Source organism: Camponotus vicinus, unplaced genomic scaffold (assembly GCF_025532165.1).
Source record: "Camponotus vicinus isolate PSW18456_S1 unplaced genomic scaffold, iyCamVici1.0 SCAF_10, whole genome shotgun sequence".
Classification (NCBI taxonomy): domain Eukaryota; kingdom Metazoa; phylum Arthropoda; class Insecta; order Hymenoptera; family Formicidae; genus Camponotus; species Camponotus vicinus.
The window spans coordinates 5,721,094-5,739,230 of record NW_028141946.1 but is presented as its reverse complement, the minus strand read 5'-3'; the positions used below and the strand labels follow the sequence as shown (position 1 = coordinate 5,739,230).

Below are 18,137 nucleotides of genomic sequence, written 5' to 3'. Positions count from 1 at the left end.
GTGTGCTACGGAGAGACGACGTGGGTGAGGTTTTATCCTTCTATCGAGATGATTCCTCTTATCTCGAAGATTCTCAAAGATACGTATCGCGTTCTTCCATAAATTGAGATTGATCGTACATACGAAGTCAGTCCGTCAGCACGTAGTATTACGAGATGTTCCGATTTCGACGACCGGATGTCGTACTACTTCCACGCTTCGTAACGGCATCGCAACGGATATCGTTCGCCGAGTTTCGCAATCTGATTTATGACAGCCGGTGATCGCTTACCGTCGTATCCCCGGGCGTAGGAGGAGCAATTCGTATCTGCCTTGGATTTGATGGGCGTTGGCATGACGATTCTCTGATGCTCATGTAACGCGCAGTGGTGTAAATTTTAATCTAATCTCAAAAATACATTATTAAAGAATGAATAGTATTGCAGAGAAGTTTGAAGGATTGACTTCATTTGAAAGAAAAGTTTGACGAGAGATGGTATATAATATATTATAATAATATAATAAAAATATATTATAATAATATAATATTTCAAGCATCTTAACGCGTGCGTTGATACTATAAATATTAAAGTTCAGCGTATTAAAGTTTGTATTCGAAAGATAAATTTTCGACTATATTCAAGTGACTAATTAATCAGGGAGTAACGTAATTAGGGTAAGACGCCTACGGTGAAGAACGATCGTTGATCTCTCCCCATCTCAGCATCAATAATCATTATGTAAGCCTTGCTATGCGATGGAGCAAGAAGATGCCGCGCCATCCGTTCTAATTACTCAAGATGAACGGAATATCAACATTTGCGCATCAATGCGAGTCCGTTCGGTCGATGCGTCGCATATATTGTACATATGCATATATATACATATATGCAGGGATTGGTCAGGGAGAGATGGCAGTGTTTCGAGCTATGCCTAATGTCTAAGTGATGCAATCTGTAATGCTAAATGCTGCCTCAATGTGAATGCAGTATGTGATAAAGGATTCTGACTCGAGGCCGTCAAATATGCAAAGATTAATTGCAACAAATAAATCCGAGTCGAGGTTTCCATTCAAAATTGCGTGATTGTTTGAAAATCGATAATAAAGATAGAAATACTATATATTACGCAATATTTGTGAATTGAGAATAATTCGTTGGAATTATTTATTAAAGAGAAGAACGCATTTTCGTATTTAGAGGAAGATGGAACTTTAATGAAAAATATCTGATATATTTGTAGATTAAAACAATAATTTTTTTTCTTATTCCAAATGTTCTAAAAATAAGGAATAAATTTTTAATATACTGAAATATGATATACAAGTGATTATTTCTGATACTTTTTGAAAATTTACAATCGAGAAGTATTCACTCTCGTAAGATTAAATCTATGATGAAACTCTTTTAAAGATTCAATTATTCTGTCTTTCTTCTGGCGCACCACTGACGTGCAGTTATTAAACATTTTTTTCTTTTCCGTTCAATCGATAAGCACGCGATTTCTTTGATGCATCTTCTCGTTTGCAAGCGCTGTAGATTTTAATACGTTACCGTCCTCAGGGCTCTATAAACTCCATTTTAATCTTCTGTTTCGCTAACGGGGGAGATCCGGCTTTCTTTTCATCCATCCACGCTCCTTAACTGTAACAGAGACTCTTTTTGCGACGCAAATATGATTACGTCGGAGAAAAAGGAATGTACAATGCAGGAGAGAAAATGTAGCAAAGTAACTTCCTATTTATTATGCTTAACCGTTAATACATTAGGGTCGACCTGAGATTTAGTGTCATAAATTTATGTCGTGGCGTGCGTCGCGTAATAATTTTTTTTTTTAACCACTAGAATCTTAATATACTAAAGGAGGTAAATCGGTAGATAAAGGACATCATTTAGGAGATAACTCGCCTAATGACTGACTGATAAACTGCTATCTTAAAAATCGATGTTTCGCGGGTTTCAAAGCAGGTCACTTTTTTTATACACGACCGTAACGACATCCATCTTTTCATCGAGTCATGTGATGATTATAAGCATTACATTTGACATTTGATATATTTAAACGAAAAGTGGTACGATATGAGGTTATTGATCGTCCAGAAGGGATTGCTCATTATTAATACATTTCATTTCTGATACACGTATATACCACGTGTAATTATCGCGATGCGCAAATCAATTTAGAGCGGCGTTCATATTTCAATAAATTTTATGTGATGTATTACCAAAAATAGTTTAGTCATTATCATTGTAATTTTGCAAATGCCAAGAACAATGTTCTTTTAAATAATGAGAATAATTATAATAAATTTCGATCATCTATTTCGTACGGAAAGCTCAATATCAATCGGCAGTTTTTAATTGAATCTCATTTGCGAAATAGCGATCAAATTGAGAATATAATATATGTATGTTGAAGAGCTGGAATTTCCAGTATTAATATTGTAGATGATATCGACACACACAAATGCTTTTACCAATTTTATTTAATATTCAATAATATTTGTTCTCATCTCGTTATCGTTCTCAATATATGTAATTGCAATTCTATATTAAAACTTTTCTTTAGACACAATCGCGTGATTTTCTAAGTTTCCGTGGAAGAACGGCATCGATAAGGTACAATCATTAACTATCCGCCCCTTTTCACTCCTCCCATCGGCGATAGATGTGTTATTTATGGCGACCAACGCGTTTCGAATCAATTGAAACGAGGAGCCAAATCGCGTCTCCGTCCGGCCATTTGCGAGCGACGGGCAGGACGGCTGTTTCGGATCGAAGGGGTCGTTTCTTACGGGTTGTTAGCCCCGATCCTACGAGCCATTACCGACATTACGTTATCTCGCCGCGCTCCCGAATGTTATCGTTCGACTTCCCACCCACACCACCCATACCAATCCGCCTTCGACTTCCGTTTACCCTGCGTCGCCTTCGTCAAACGCCTCTAATATCGTCGGGCTGTTGCGCGCTACCCTAGTTAATCTCCGTTGCATGACTGCAAGCTCGTCATAAAGCACGTACACTCGCATAATGCACACGCACATGCGATTTTCATCCGGAGATAGAAGATTTAACCGCGCTTGAAGGTAGTCGAGTAAGGATGAGAAAGGTGATTTTAGAGCAAATGCGAGGATTCGCGTCCTTCGTGCGATAAAAGGGATCTTTCTCTGCCTTGGACTTGATACATGGATCGCTAGTGTTACGATATACACACTACGTACAACTAGTGGATAGTTATCCTGAAACGGATAGATTCCCAAAATCCTTTTCCTCTTTTTTCTTCTCCCACCAAATGTAATCTGCTGTAGCCTTATGGCGCATTCACAGCCTTAGGTCGGTCTCATGTCAAAGGTCGATGAATCCATCCGCGCGTGGTTTATCTGGGTAACACCCAGAGAGCGTCGTCGCCGCTCTCGATGATTTATATTACGACGGGACCGCGTCGCGTATTCGTCGAGCTTTTTTTCGTCGGCATTATGTACGATATTGTAATGCACGACGTTGCTCCTGCCGGCGACGCCGAGATACCAGATTTGAATTATATCGGCTTGGTCGTTGACTGCTCCCTTGTCACGCGTTTCCCTTCCGCCGTTAAAGTGGGATAAATCTCTGCTCCTGCTTGCCTAAATATCCGTTTCGCTGTCCTCCATTTCCTGCGGGCAAAAATTGTTGTAACAGGAACTTGTAATCGGAACACGAACTGGACGCAAGTAACGTTACGTCATCGTTACTCGCAGCGTGGCCGTAAAATTTAATAAAATCGTAGACACACAATATATATTTAATGACCTGACGTTTCATTTGTTATATATATATTACAACGATCCATCATGCAATATCGGTGACATTAAGATTTTTTTCCGTGACGTATCGCGTTATATAAGCCATTCGGAAAACAAACGTCGCAATAATCTTTGTGAGGTTTAGAAGATATATTAGCGTTTGCATGATAGGCCTGTAACATGATTACATCACTTATGCAATTTGTATATACGCGCTCGCAACATCATGCATGGCGTGGTAATAAATTCGCGATAATTACACGATAATTACACGATACTTACGCAAAGTTATTAACCTGAAAAGGATTGGTCAGATCGCAGGCAAAATGCTTAACGATACAGGCGTATTTACGTCGGTTGTCGCATTTGCGAATCATAAATTGATACGTTATATACGGGGACGTAATTGGAACGCGCGCAATCTGTCACCGCATGCTACCGTACGTACATCAAGACTTTTCGTGACCGATGATTGCGACAGTCGGCAATATTTGCCGTGCGCTAATATTGATCTTCTGCTATTGGCTATTTGCTAGTAAATAGAAATTTTCCTCGCATTCGTGGATACTTTGCTAGGAGTGTCAACGACGTCAACATCAAACGCTACTATTCTTGAGACGCCAGTCATATTGCACGATAACTTGATATTATAACCTTAGAAGACGTAAACTACTTCCTAGGATACGACGTAGCGCGATACAGCAGCTATAAGTACAATCACAGTTTCTAAATTCGATAAGATAAGTTTTCGCACGAGCTGAAAGATTTTCACGCAGAACGGCGAGTCGCCAAGATGCAAGAAAAAGAGACGCACGAATCGAAAAAGTAGTTTGTTACAATGTAGAAAAATAACGGAAATAAATCATAGTTACGATCACAGAGGGCATGTCACTTCTACGCCGTAACAGTTATACGGTTACGTCAGTCGCCACGCAAACTTCCTTCCTAGTAGCTATAACAAGTAAACTGTCGTGACTTTTATTCGCTACATATATAATACGTGCTAGGACGACACACAGATTGTATAAATACGTTTTCGCGTAGCCGTGCGACGCCAACCTTTACGCAAGTCAAGATGTCACCACTACATTCGCAACACACATGCGATATATCGGAAAATATTAAAAGCGTTCAGGATGTATTTTTGCGTCACATGTTGTCGCTCGGTTGCTCGCGTGACAGTTGCCACGCGGCTCTTTGTACGTTTCTGTAAAAAAAGAAACTCGTTATGTGGGACGCTTATGTACGCGAAATATAGTCGGGGAAAGAGAGAAGGCAAGAGAGAGAGAGAGAGACAGAGACGGTCGGTCACGCGAGGAATGAGCTATCCGTTGGATGTCTTTATCTGACGCTATTAACCGCAATGTTTCCTTGCCACTGTTAAAGGGTAAGCGGTTTCCCTGTTAATTGTCTGCCGTCTCTATGACGAAAGAAAATGCGGAAATAAGCTCTGGTCACGTAATGACCATGATGAATGCGACGCGTAAATTATAAGTCGTGAGGTGTCGCAATGAACAGTGGACACTTAAGATCAGACACGGCGCGCGGGAGACTAAGTAGTATAGCGTACTGATATGGTCAGACAAAAGACATACAGCGCGCACAGAACAGTCTTATTAGACTTAACTTCGGGATAGTATCTTGATGTCTTAATCTCATGTCGCTATGAATTGAAGATAGATTACAATGGCTGTTAAAAAAACGAAATATAATTATAAAATAAACATACTTTGATTTAATAATAAAATGCAAGATTAGTATTGTCAATAGAATGTTGACGGAGCTTGTTGACGGTGACATTATAAATTAAAATGTATGTATCATATCAGAATAATATGAAATTGATCCTATTTGCTGTAAATTGTTTGTTAAATTGCAGGTGTAGCTATTAGCAATATATAACGTGGAGCGTAAACAAATCCGAAGATTAAGATCTTCGGTATCGATCGACATCGAACTATATGAATGCGGGAATATATCTACGTGGAATAATATTCGGAGAAGCAACTACGTACGCATATATCAACAGTGTATTGGACTTTCATTCGATGGAATAAATATGTTTCGAGGAAAATAGCTTGTCCCCGGGGAAAACCACAGACACGGTCGATCGAGGAACAAGGGAATACCGATAATAATGTAACAGCAGCACTGGGATGATTATTATCAAATTACAATACGAAGAACGGAGGGAACGATCGGACAGTCATATAATTACATTGCTATTATAACTAGGCGGGGTTAGCCATAATTAGAGAGAGACGTGTATGAGTTAGTCACGCGGTTAGATCAGCATCATCACGTAGAATTCAGTAGTAAAACTACGTTGAATCTGCGAACGGGATAGATTAAACAAACGCGATCAGTAAATAGATCGACGAAGAACGACGGAGGGTGTGGACGATGCGATTCGCCGAGCATCCTCGTTTCCATCGACCAGAACCGCTCCCGAACCGCTCGCCGAGAAACTACCCCTCTCTCTTTTTCCCTCGTTGCTCTTTATTGGAACGAAGGCCGCTTAAATAAGCACGGCACTACGATAAGGATCGCAGGTGAAGTAAAATAAATTACTTCATTCGTAATGCCGAGTGGCTCTATTATCCCAAGCTGCTGCTGCTGCTGCTGCTGCTGCTAGTCCACCCCCGCCATTATGCTCATTTTGCTATTCCTGTCCGACAGGAACAGCAAAGTGGAGTCAAAGACTCGAAAGTATCTTCTTCTTTTCTTCTCTCAACACCTCGAATTTTCTTTGATCTCGAACAAAACGAATGTACATATCGCCATTTAATTAACGCAGCACAGTGGTAAAGATACACAAGATAATGTTACACACGACGTTCAACCGATGGAGCATTCTCACGGTCCTATATAAATTTCCCGCTGACGATTGTATTTTTAATTCAAACATTCCAAACATTCTAAAGTTTTTATATTCCCGTTTTAAACATTTCAGAGTTTTTTTTTATTTATGCGTTGCACGAATTTACACTGCATTGAGCTTTTTTTTAATTCGTTCAAGAAAATATGAAAATTCTCTTCCTCCATATTCGATAGTTTCATTCCCTACATCGCAATCATATTTTTGTTCCCTACATCGCGTTAAACTCTGATATTTTCCATTTTCCATTCTTTCCATGAATATTTATAAACATTTTATATACCGTTTATTTTTTATAGCTTGCGTTAAGCTTATTTCCCTCGTAATTACGCAATTCATGAGTTTAACTTAAAGAACAGAAAAAAAAATTTACAATGTACTCTCGCGGTACTCATAATAATGATTGATACTCGTAATAATTATTTTACGCGTGACCTAAAGATTGTTATCTTACGAGACTTGCTCCATGATAGAAATACATTTAAATGTCCACAATGACGTAATTGCGACACCAAATTTAACCCATCCTACTTGCACAGTATGCCGTCCGTTTTCTCATTACTATCGAGGTGTGTACACACAAACCGAGCGATGGTTAATGGACCGAGGTAATAAAGCGGCGGGCGTTACATCGATTACAAGCCCGGAACGGAACTTTCCGCGATCCGGCAATAACTCTAAATATCGAGGTATCGGTCCGTACCCTGGATTCTCTGGATTACTTCGATCTGGTTAGTCTGCGGCGAGTAACGGCCATTTTCTGACACCCGTTATACGCGAAATAGTCTCAACGACGTTTCCGCTAGTTTTCTTGTTCGTTTTGTTTAGCTCTTCTTACTGCCATCGTATAAATCTGTTATTTCTCGTACTTGCACTTATTTTAATCGATACTTGTTCAAAATTAATTAATTGTGAAACAGATATTATATAATTCTTATTTATGAATTATAAAAACAATTTGATTCTGTTCACTTAATTATCATTATAATATAAATTAGGCAATTCGAATGCTTTTTATTCTCAGAATTAGATTAATGAAATTATAGCTAGAGAAAAAATACGCAAGTTTGATATATAGTAATGTTCGATTTCATATTCAAGCTATTTTACATGTATGCCTTTTCACATTTTGTTAAAAACTTTTCTTCTTATATTCCTAAAAGGGGATAATGTGAATTGTATTTCTATTTCTATTTTTTTATTCTTATCAATTTTAATAATGAGAGACATATTGTATTATTTATTATATATTTTCCGATATATCTCGAGAAGGAAGTTAACGATGCGCTTAATTGTCGAAAGCTACGATCCGTACAATAAATCATGTTTTTATACGGGGAAATGAGAGACGAGCGGATATTTCCGGGTAGCTCTGTAAATTGGGAACGTCAATCGATACTCACGAGAATTGGCGATTCAGCGAGGTGTAATAAAATAGACACAAATCACCCGAAATTGTCGTGCGCCAATATTCGATGAAGTCGTGCAGTTGTTGAATACCCAGGAAAACTGTTTTGAGAGTGTGCAATATTAAGAAACAGAGAGAGAGAGACAGAGATGGAGATAGAGAGGGAAAGAATCTCGATCGAGTTGGTCCGTCTGCCCAAGCTGGAATTGAACCGACCGAATTCATGAGTCTACTTTCGTGGAAGTTTCCATGCAGCGAAGTACCTCGCCAAGTTTCGTTATTAAGCTTTCAAATTCTTAGTTTGCCGCCTTCTTACTTTTTTTTGCGCACTTGGCCGTTCCTTGGTAAAGTTAAATAAATATAGTTGTTAAACATGATTCACATTTTAGTAGAGAAAATTTGTAAAGACTTAAATAATGAGCTTAATATGAGCGAAATATATCTTAGATTATCGCGCTGGATAAAGAATAAGAAAAAAGTTGCAAGAGAAAGCTTCCAAAGCTAGAAGAATTAGAAGATAGAAAAAGCATTATCGAAGTCCCTCTCCAACAGTTCCGAAGAAACACATATCTTCTCTACCTCGCTATCGCCGGCCGCTCTGCGAGGACTTAGATCAATATCAAAACCTTTCGTGAAGGGCGAATCATCTGCCAGAATCGTCTGATTGCCGATAGGGAGTCTTACCCTTCGTGTCTAGAGAGAGTTGCCAGTAGAAACCATCCTTCTCGACAGCATGACAAGAGGGTGGAGGACATTGGAAGGGTGAAGAGAAAGGTGGAGGTCGAAGAACGGTGATAGAAGGGCATAGATGAAGATTATCTCAAAGATACGCGACCGTCATCGAGAGGAGCTTTCACTTGACGGAAATTTAGAGATCCTTTCATTCGTTATCTTCACACGTTTCCCCGAACGTGCGTGATATAAAGCAAAATCCGAAGGATATAAGCCCGAAAATTGAATTTATTTTCACATCCGCGAAACAGATGCGGGGACGCGAGAGAAGCCAAAGACCATGGTTGAAACGGGAGGCTGGCGAATCGAGTGCTTTTCTTTTAACGAGCAGGTCGAGCGGCAAAGTTCTTTTTGTCACTATTAACTTTGCCGCGCGCGCGGCCCATCGGGGAAACGGATTCATGTAAAATTCATTCGGAGTTGCCACCGGCAGCTCGGACGCCGGCGAAGTAAGGGCTGGGAAGAAGCAAGTTTTATGAAATTTACCCTTTCATCGTGCCGCGACGAGAGCATCGGGATATATGGCTTTTTAATGGGTCACCTCCCATCTCGCCTTCGACGTTCTTTCGAGTTTCTAATTGCGGAGCGTGATTTATATTGAAATTCATACTGGCTATGTATCGTGTTTAATTTATAAACATGAAAATTATTGAACAATTAGAAATGAAAGCGAGATACGCGTGTAGAAATATAATTTTCGTTCTTTCTTTTCCAGGCTGAATTTCGCGAGTGTTTGACTGCAAAAACAAGTGTCCGACGTTACAATGGGATGAATAAGGTGAGTTGCATTTTGTAAATAGAACAGATGAATTTTTTTTACGGTTTTAATTCTACAGTTTTTTTTGCTGTGTACACGATTCTGCAAGATTTGTTTTTCTGCAGCGATTAGTGGATGGTTTTTTTTTAGAAATCCGCTTTGTACATCTCTCCTTTTATTTTCTTTTTCTCTATGAAGCTTGCAATAACTTTTTAATTCTTACTATTCTGCTGACATCAGGCAGTTCCGTTTCCGTGGAACAGCATCGTGCTGTTTACAGAACTCTCCGGTTAGCCATATCGCAACGTTCCACGTATTCTTTGAAGTTATGGATGGTGAACGTCTGAAATGCGTCGAGAGTGAGTGTGCGCTTCCGGCGTTAGCCTCGGGCAAAGGGTTGAGCGAGCGAGGAACAGTTATTGCTTGGAATTTACTGTCCACTCTTACACAGAGCACGATTCCTTTTCTCAGATACGAAAAGGAACTGTTAGAAAACCGTGACGCGAAAGATACATCTTTTCGAAACGATCAAAAGTTTTTCTAGTAGAATTCTTCACATTCTCATCATTTGAAGCGTGAACAAAATTCAATAATATTGAAGAATAAAAAATATATCATCCTTAGAATATCGATGATTCCGAGATTAATGACGATCAATGAAAAAAGCAACAATTTGTTTGTAAAATAATATTATGATAAAAAATCAGAATATCAAATAAGATCGCAATTATTTCTAGTTTCTGTGTAAAAAAAAGAAAAAGAGAAATTAATTTCGCTTAAGCAGATATCGCTTTCATATCGTATCTCGAAGACTCCTTTTCACAAATACATGAAATATGGCTCTGCGCGCAGTGTCAACATCGATGTAGCGTTAATATTAAGATTCACAGTAGGATGCGCAGCCATTTGCTCGAAATGAGGATTGGATACCTACCGGAAGTTTAGTTCACCGCCCACGTTCCTCCCACGACGGTATCGCGTAGCGAGAATATTTGCCCCAGCGGTGTTCGGCGTTTTCCGCGCTAATAAACCGTTCCTCTTGCTACTGTCGCTAATTATTCGACGAACGAGTCTCGAAGCCTTGCCCTCTTCCTCCCACGCCATATCCTATACGTTGTAGAAACGTACGTCACTCCTTCAATCTCCCTCGAAGCACGAAACTACTTACTGCTTCGAAAGATGTTCTCGGAATTTCCGAGAAAATCTTTGATGTCGTTGGTAATTGCTTTAATATCGGTCGATACAAATAATAAATTTATTTTACTTTTATATTTCTATATTAGTGCTATACATATAATTAGAATTTTTTATTACGTAATAAAAAATTTGCCATGACAATGTGCGATTTTAGTCTAGTATGGATTCTGATTTTCATATGTATATATGTTGCAACAAGTTTCATTTTAATAAAAAGACACAAATCTTAAATTGAATCTTAAAATAGTATCAACATTAGACACATTGGTCGGTATCGTGTCATGAGAATTTGTCGGATTTCCAGTCCCTTTCGCATTACTTTACTTCGAGCAGGCCGAGACTCAGCTGAAACTTTCGCTCGAGTGCGACCACGGCATGACGGGAGGATAGAGTTAGCAAGAGGAATAGAATTAGAAGGCATGAGTGGAAGAGACGTTAAACTTGTATAATTAAGGGTGGCGAGAGAGCACTTTTAATAGTCGGTACGTTGCGCTCGTTAATATTAAATCCAGTCACCAGCAAAGGAGATGCGTCTCATTGTCAGCCAATTGTCTCTAGCTCGCGAAGTATCCTGGATGCAAACTTGTGCGAAAATGGACGGCGAACTCCGCCGGATATCCGTTGACATGATCTTTGCATTTGACAGCTCGTTCTGACAAAGGACGTTAAGAGATTGTCGTACCGCGTCGTTTCAACTCTGAAGATTGTTCAAACTTTAGAAGCGCACGAAGCACAAGGACAGGAAGCAAATCAGAAAAGAAAAAATGCAGAAAAAAAGCTCTCGGCCGCCAATCGTCGGAACGGCTAAGTTATTAATGTTCCGATCTTTCGAACCACCTGAGGGCTTTGAGTACTTCGTTCCGGCAAAAGGTTGTGGCAAACTTGAAACGTCTAACCATCCTCCGCGCTCGTCTTCGATGACGACGGTTTCGTAGGATACCCGTGAATGACCCTGTATTCTCGCCCATGTAGACGTTCGTCTCGTATTCCCAGAGGGTTTAATTAAGAGGACGTGTTGTCAGTACCTCGTCGTCGTTGATCAATAGCTCAAGGGGTGCTATCACCTTCCCTGTTTCGCGTCCGTTTATCCTGATTTCTTGTTTCCTCCGCGGTCCGATGAGGAAGAGAGGAATTGAGAAAAGGGGTGGTTACGTATCTCAATCTATCCAACCGACCATCTTTCCTCCACTGAACTGGCTTCGATTTCTGTCACTAATACTCGACAGACTCTTTGATGTCGAGGACTGGAAGACACTATCATCGCGTCGTCATGGATACCTATGGCACTTGAGAATCGAAGGAAACCTCTTAGCTTCCTTTCTGTGAGAAATTAAGCGGTCCTCTTTTACGTGATCGGGAAATTGAGCAAGTGTTCTTGTCAATAATACGTATTGCATCGTGCTTACTTCTACTTCACTTGCACTTAACGTGAAAGGAATTATACATCTCGTCTAATTAAAGAACGAGTCTGTCTGATTGAAAAGATAATAAGATGAGAGTGTATGTCTATAGTAAAATGCGAAATCTGTGTATTAGACTTTAAAACAAGTTCCTTTAATTTTTAATTAAGCAAATTTATCGATAAAGAGAGCTCACATTAAATTGACTGTATCTCTGTATATTTTCGAATCAAATTTTTTTTTCAAATATTTATAAACTGAAAAACAAGACCAATACATTTTATCGATATCATACAATCATATGAAAAAATCGAAACATTTCCTGTAGTGATTTTTGCATAATTTATATATTTGTGCTAAAGCTAAAGCTAATAAATTGTAATAATCATAGATCTCTTTTTTTCCCTCGTTTTAATGATAGTTGAGATTGGCACCCCGAAGCCAATATCGATATCGATATTCTTCCCTAGTATCTCGAGTACTTGAGAGTGTTGTTTTAACAGAAGCAGCTTCGAACGAATATCCTCTTACACTTCCTATATGGAACGACAGAGGAGAGATGAAAAGTGCCATATATATCCTTTTTTATTCAAGAATTGTTGCGATCATTTCTAATGTACAGCACGACGCGATAGATGCATGAATATGCTTAAAAATCAATGTATATGCAAATTGCATATACATAATATTTAATATTGTAAGGTAAATATGCGAAGCTTTGGTGAAATTACCCGACACGTGTGAATTTAGAGAAGGTATGTGAGGGATATAAGGGATTTCACGGAGAGTTACGGAATTCATTATGATAACATACACTTTGCCTTTCCTCGTATAGGATTAAACCTGTGCGACAAGCGATTTCTGCGTTACACCGCTTAACACGCAAATTCAATTTTAACAAATTTATCCTAAACCGAATGATGCGGCACCCCGACTAAAGTAATCTATTTACAAAGTTTGAACTGTTCCTGCACTTGAGACTCAATTAATAATGCAATTAATGCACCATTCACGATAGAGCGTATTTGCAGTGATACTTAAAGCAATAATTATGAGAAAAAGTTGCGCGATGAATTTATTCCAGATTAACATAAATTTTTAATTTACAATTTTGCGTTTCTTTTAAATACATATATGAGAAACTTATTTCAAATGTCTCCAAGTTATGGATATCTATTTTCAACTTTCAAATCGATAAAAATTTTATTTTTCTGACCGCGTACATAAAAGCATCAATCAAATTACCTCAGTAAATCCGCTTGAATGAATCCTAAGAATAGCATTAGATTCGCCGTTTATAACATAGTTTATAAATTGTTGGAACACAGCAGATTGCGTCCTAAACCACTTAACTACCACTGGCGTGCCGCGGCGGTTAAACGTGCATCAAAAACGTTCTCGCACAACCGAAACTCTCGAAACGCTGTTAAATCCCGGTACTTCCGGAATTCCTAGCATCAACGTTCATCCTTGAATTCGGGATTAGTACGGTGCGCGCGCGTGAACGGCAGTAGCGACTGTTTGTTGCCGGAGTTTAATCCACATGAAAAGGAAAGAGCCGCGGATAATTTGTGACTTATTGTGAGGACACAGTAAAATCCAACGTTGAAATTGGTGAGATTAGTTTTCAACAAATAAACACTGCGTAAAACTGCACATTTCGAACCTCTCTTTCATTTTCTATAGATAAGATTGAGAGATAAAATATATTTACAGATTTAATCACTGATCTCTTGTAATAATCGAATATTGAAAAATAAATTTTATACAATATCAAGTTTATACAATTAATTAATACAAATTTTATTCAATATCAAATTTATACAATTAATTTCAAATCTTTATGTCAAATTAATATTTGACTTTGACAGAATATGTGGTGGAATTACGTTAGAATTAAGAAAAGATGTATCAGCTGATTCGTTTTATAATTAATTCATTAGTAATTAAGAGATGATTATATTTTCAATTTCACTTTTTCAAAAAATTGATAAAAAAGGATAGACAGAAATAAAATGTTCTCCTCTCTATTGATCGAACCGTTAGAGAATGTATGCCCAAGTTTCCGCGAGTATTGGGAAAAATATCTATCGCAATGCAAATTGCATGCGGACGATTAAGCATTTCCGTCGTTTGGTAGACGATTATCGATTTTCAGAAAACAGTCGTCTGACGCGCGACAGAGAAGGAATAAATGATAGATGCGATTGACTCAAACAGAGAATGATACGAAGGAAAGAGAAAGGTTAGGGGTTGGAGAATAAGAGAGAAACGGAGAGAGAAATAATATCGGCCAAATGGCAGGGGAAGGTAGGCAGACAGATAGAAAAAGAGATGGAGGAAGAGAGAGAGAGAGAGAACTGTCGAAATAATATATACAAAGTCATAAATCGAAGGCGTGCTGCCGACGCAGCAACAGTGTTACCGACTATACGGGAGGGTGGAAATACCGTTCTATTATACAGATATATACACATACACGCACACTCACGCATTATCCCCGGCACGTAACGCGCCGACCGTATGTGCGCGTTCGAAAGGGGTTGAATGCGAACGAATAGAAGATAGGGATATTAATCCCGCAAGTAACTCACCCCGCGCAGTAAACCCCGGCAAGTACGGTATGTGTACCGGGTGTCTCGCTAAAACGGAACGTCGCCCGGACACCGCTGATTTACGCGCGAAGTCGTCGCGAAGTTCGCGGGGCCATGGCACGAGTTTACCGGGCTTTTTGGCACGTCCGTGCCCCCTGACTAATTGCCGAGATCCCCGATGTGGCGCCGCTAATTCGGCGCTTATCAAGACTGGCACGTTTAAGGAGTAAACCCACCTGCATTTTCAGTCGCAACGCCTCCCGGATGCCGCAGCCTCGTTATTAAGTGCTTGCCCGAGACGCAATATTGCGGAGCAAGGAGAAACCGCGAGATTGATGTTTTCCTCGGATTTATAATTAAAGACATTGTATCCGTTTCTTCATATTTGCGACAAAAGAAGCAGAGGGATCTTTCTTTCCTGTGCGAGGAATCTTCCCTAACGGATATATTGACTTTTTTTCGACTTATCGAAAGAAATAAGTTATGATAAAAGAGAGGGGGAGCAAATCGCGACTGATATCATTAGTCGTGGCAAATGTCTCAGTTTTCATCATCAGAGGATTGATAAAGCGGAATATTGTTTATAATGGCGAGTTTCTTAGACAAAAAATGATATCTTTCGATACTCGTCGTCGAAGCTTGCGAGACGATAACTTATTCCGGATGGCAAAACCCGCGAATTGCAGGTCGTGTAATGGCTCACAGACGGTTAACCGTGGAATTAATTTCTTGGCAATGTCTCTTTTTGCCGGACTCGCCACCGAGCGCGGGTCACGCTGTTTTCTATTTTTTTCCTCTCATTCTGCCGCCTCGCTCTCGAAAGCACGTGATAAATGAATTGGACGTAATCCGAATGCCCATTGTTTCGCTTTAACGACGATCTCGCTGACTAGGTGCGTTATGGGTCGGCAAAACACATGGAGATCTCGACGCCTTTAAATGCGGTACCTATTAAAGATGGGTGCGAACGGAACCAGTTCATGACAAAACGATGTACATTTCTGTCGAAATTTGTCAATTTGACTTTTTATATTCCTTTCAATTTTGCGATATGAATTTGTTCGCATTTATAATTCGCGATGTTACGAATCAAATTTAGTTGCAATGTGAAAATATGTCTTTGAAAGAAATTTGTGTAATACTCAGTCAATAATAATATTTTTTTTCGACAAAATGTTCGACACGCGGACAATGGCGCATTGATAGATAATAATAAATGAACATTTGTTTCTCGCAACCTACTCGCATGTCGCCGGCATGCAATTTCGATGCCAATTCGCGCTTTGAAAGTTGTTTACGATCGCGCGCCGAAAAATATCGGGGGACGCTGGTAGGTTTTCGCATGAAAATAAAATATTTTTCGCGGACGCGGTCGAACCCGCCGATATGTTGGATTTATTGGTTTCCATCCTCGACTCTTGCAGATTTTGCTATAACGGACACAATTCTATCGATATTGTCTCGTTGCGTTTCATTGGAATTCGTTAAAGTATCACGCTCCGTTGAAATAATAAGCCTGGATAAATCGACAAGCCAGGCGCTCGTTCGCCAACCTATCGTGATCAACAAATTACAACATTTTCATGGGTTTTTTGTTTCAATTATCACGTATATGTGAATGTCAAAGTCACTCTTAAAATCACCTAAATCTATCTAAAGACAGAAGAGAGCAAGAACGCAAGACTACGAAATTTGAAATGGCATAGATTCTGTTAATCAACATTATTATTTAATTTGCATATCGTCATTCTATATGTAAAGTTTCGCGGAAATGTACGAGTCCCGACTGCGCTTCTAGTTCTCGGAATCGTACCTTTAACCACTACTCCGGAAGATTTTATGGTGATAGACGACTTCCTGCGCCGGCAACTCGGTGGACACCCTTTCATTAAACGCACGTTGCGAAAGCCATCGCAGGGGCGAATCCATCGGGTAGTGATTTTCCTGTGATGATTATACATTAAGCCAATTGTACCAGGCACCAGATCTTCCGGGTATCCGTGCAGTCGCACGTTCCCCAACCATCAGCACCGTTTGATCGATAACACATTTTTTACTGGGTTGAACCGTTTTTTTTTTTAAATTTAACGAGTTTTACAACGACGTAACTTTCGCTCATGTAAATTGTCTATCCGCCAATAATATTAGGTGGAGTAAAAAATGTTTTCGCAGAGAACGCGTTGCCCGATATTTTCATTAACGTTATTATAGTTTTCTGATTGACAGCAATTCTATTTTAACGATTCACTAACGTCATTATCGATATTCTAACGTTTCATTCAACCGCATAATGTTTACTCAATCGATGCGAAACATGTTGCTCGCCATTGATTTATCGTTATTGATTAATATTTAGAGAAAATAGAAATGAAAAGTACAAGATTTATATTATAAAATCGATTAAGTCGATACGTCTCTTATTTCTATCTGAGCATCGAATATCATGATTTTAATTACTCGATGCTTAATTGCAAGCCAGGTAGACTTTAACAACACAGTTCTCGAACTTGGCGAATTCGTCAAAAGTTTCTGCTGGTTGTTAATTCAACGGTAAATTTAGATCCTCGCGTAAGCTTTCTCGCCCGAGACCTTTACAGATATAACATCACCAAGGCAGACACGGCGCCTTTAAGCGCGTCCCTTCGGCCCTTCGGAGGGCCTTCAAAACTCTACGGATGCTATTCATCCGCGACGCTCTTTCAGGTCGTGACGTATGTGTAGAGATAAGAGTGCTAGACTTTGATAGCGAGCTGTCTCACGCACAAAGCGTCTGAAAACTCTGTGAATATGGCCGACATTGTACTTGCCATCATTCTACGCGCGTTTCTAAATAAGAGCTTATATTTGATTTAAGGAAACTTGAATCAAACTATACTTTGAAACGTTAATAGTGTGATATAAAAAAAATATATTAATTTACATTATCTCTTTGTCCTCTTTTCAATTTTTTTCAATAAATTATTCGTGACGCACTATTATAACCGAGGTTTTTTTTCGAGAGATAATATCCGGTGAGACTGTATAGCAATGATATTACCTTTGTACTCCGTATGTATCAAAGCGAATAATTATATTTGAATAATTTAAATAACTTTTAGCAGCGTTAATTTGCAATATGAATGTTTAATAACGAAGAGCACTGAAAATATTCGGATGCTTTTGAAATCCAAAAGTTCGATCAAATTCGAATAAATTTTTTTCTCTCGGAATGTCGCCATTCCGGATTAAAAACAAGTGACTTAGAAATAATCTTATTAACGTATTAAATGAATAATTAATGAAAGTACTGAAAAGTAATTATATTTAATTATATATCCTCAAACTAATAAGTAAATAAATGCTATATAAATAGATAGGTAAATCCTATGTAATACTGCAAAAAAAACTTACAGTATTTCCATGCTCGAAGAA

At 39.0% G+C, this 18,137-nt stretch overlaps 2 long non-coding RNA genes across 6 annotated transcripts in view; one reads left to right on the top strand and one right to left on the bottom strand.

Annotated features, from left to right (window-relative positions):
- The window catches only part of LOC145961028 (uncharacterized), a 121,021-nt gene that overhangs the window by 20,006 nt on the left and 82,878 nt on the right, over nucleotides 1–18,137 (top strand). For both annotated transcript variants that reach the window (XR_014435542.1, XR_014435543.1), the window contains exon 3: nucleotides 9,494–9,556. This is a non-coding gene — a long non-coding RNA (uncharacterized LOC145961028). The remainder of the gene's footprint in view (nucleotides 1–9,493; nucleotides 9,557–18,137) is intronic.
- The window catches only part of LOC145961027 (uncharacterized), a 117,741-nt gene continuing 102,473 nt past the window's right edge, over nucleotides 2,870–18,137 (bottom strand). For 2 of the 4 annotated variants that reach the window (XR_014435534.1, XR_014435540.1), the window contains exons 4-5: nucleotides 10,470–10,642; nucleotides 2,870–3,631 (exon numbers count right to left, since the gene is read on the bottom strand). This is a non-coding gene — a long non-coding RNA (uncharacterized LOC145961027). Of the gene's footprint in view, nucleotides 3,632–9,490; nucleotides 9,879–10,469; nucleotides 10,643–18,137 lie in introns of those variants that run through there. The other 2 variants (XR_014435541.1, XR_014435535.1) reach the window with 2 other exon arrangements.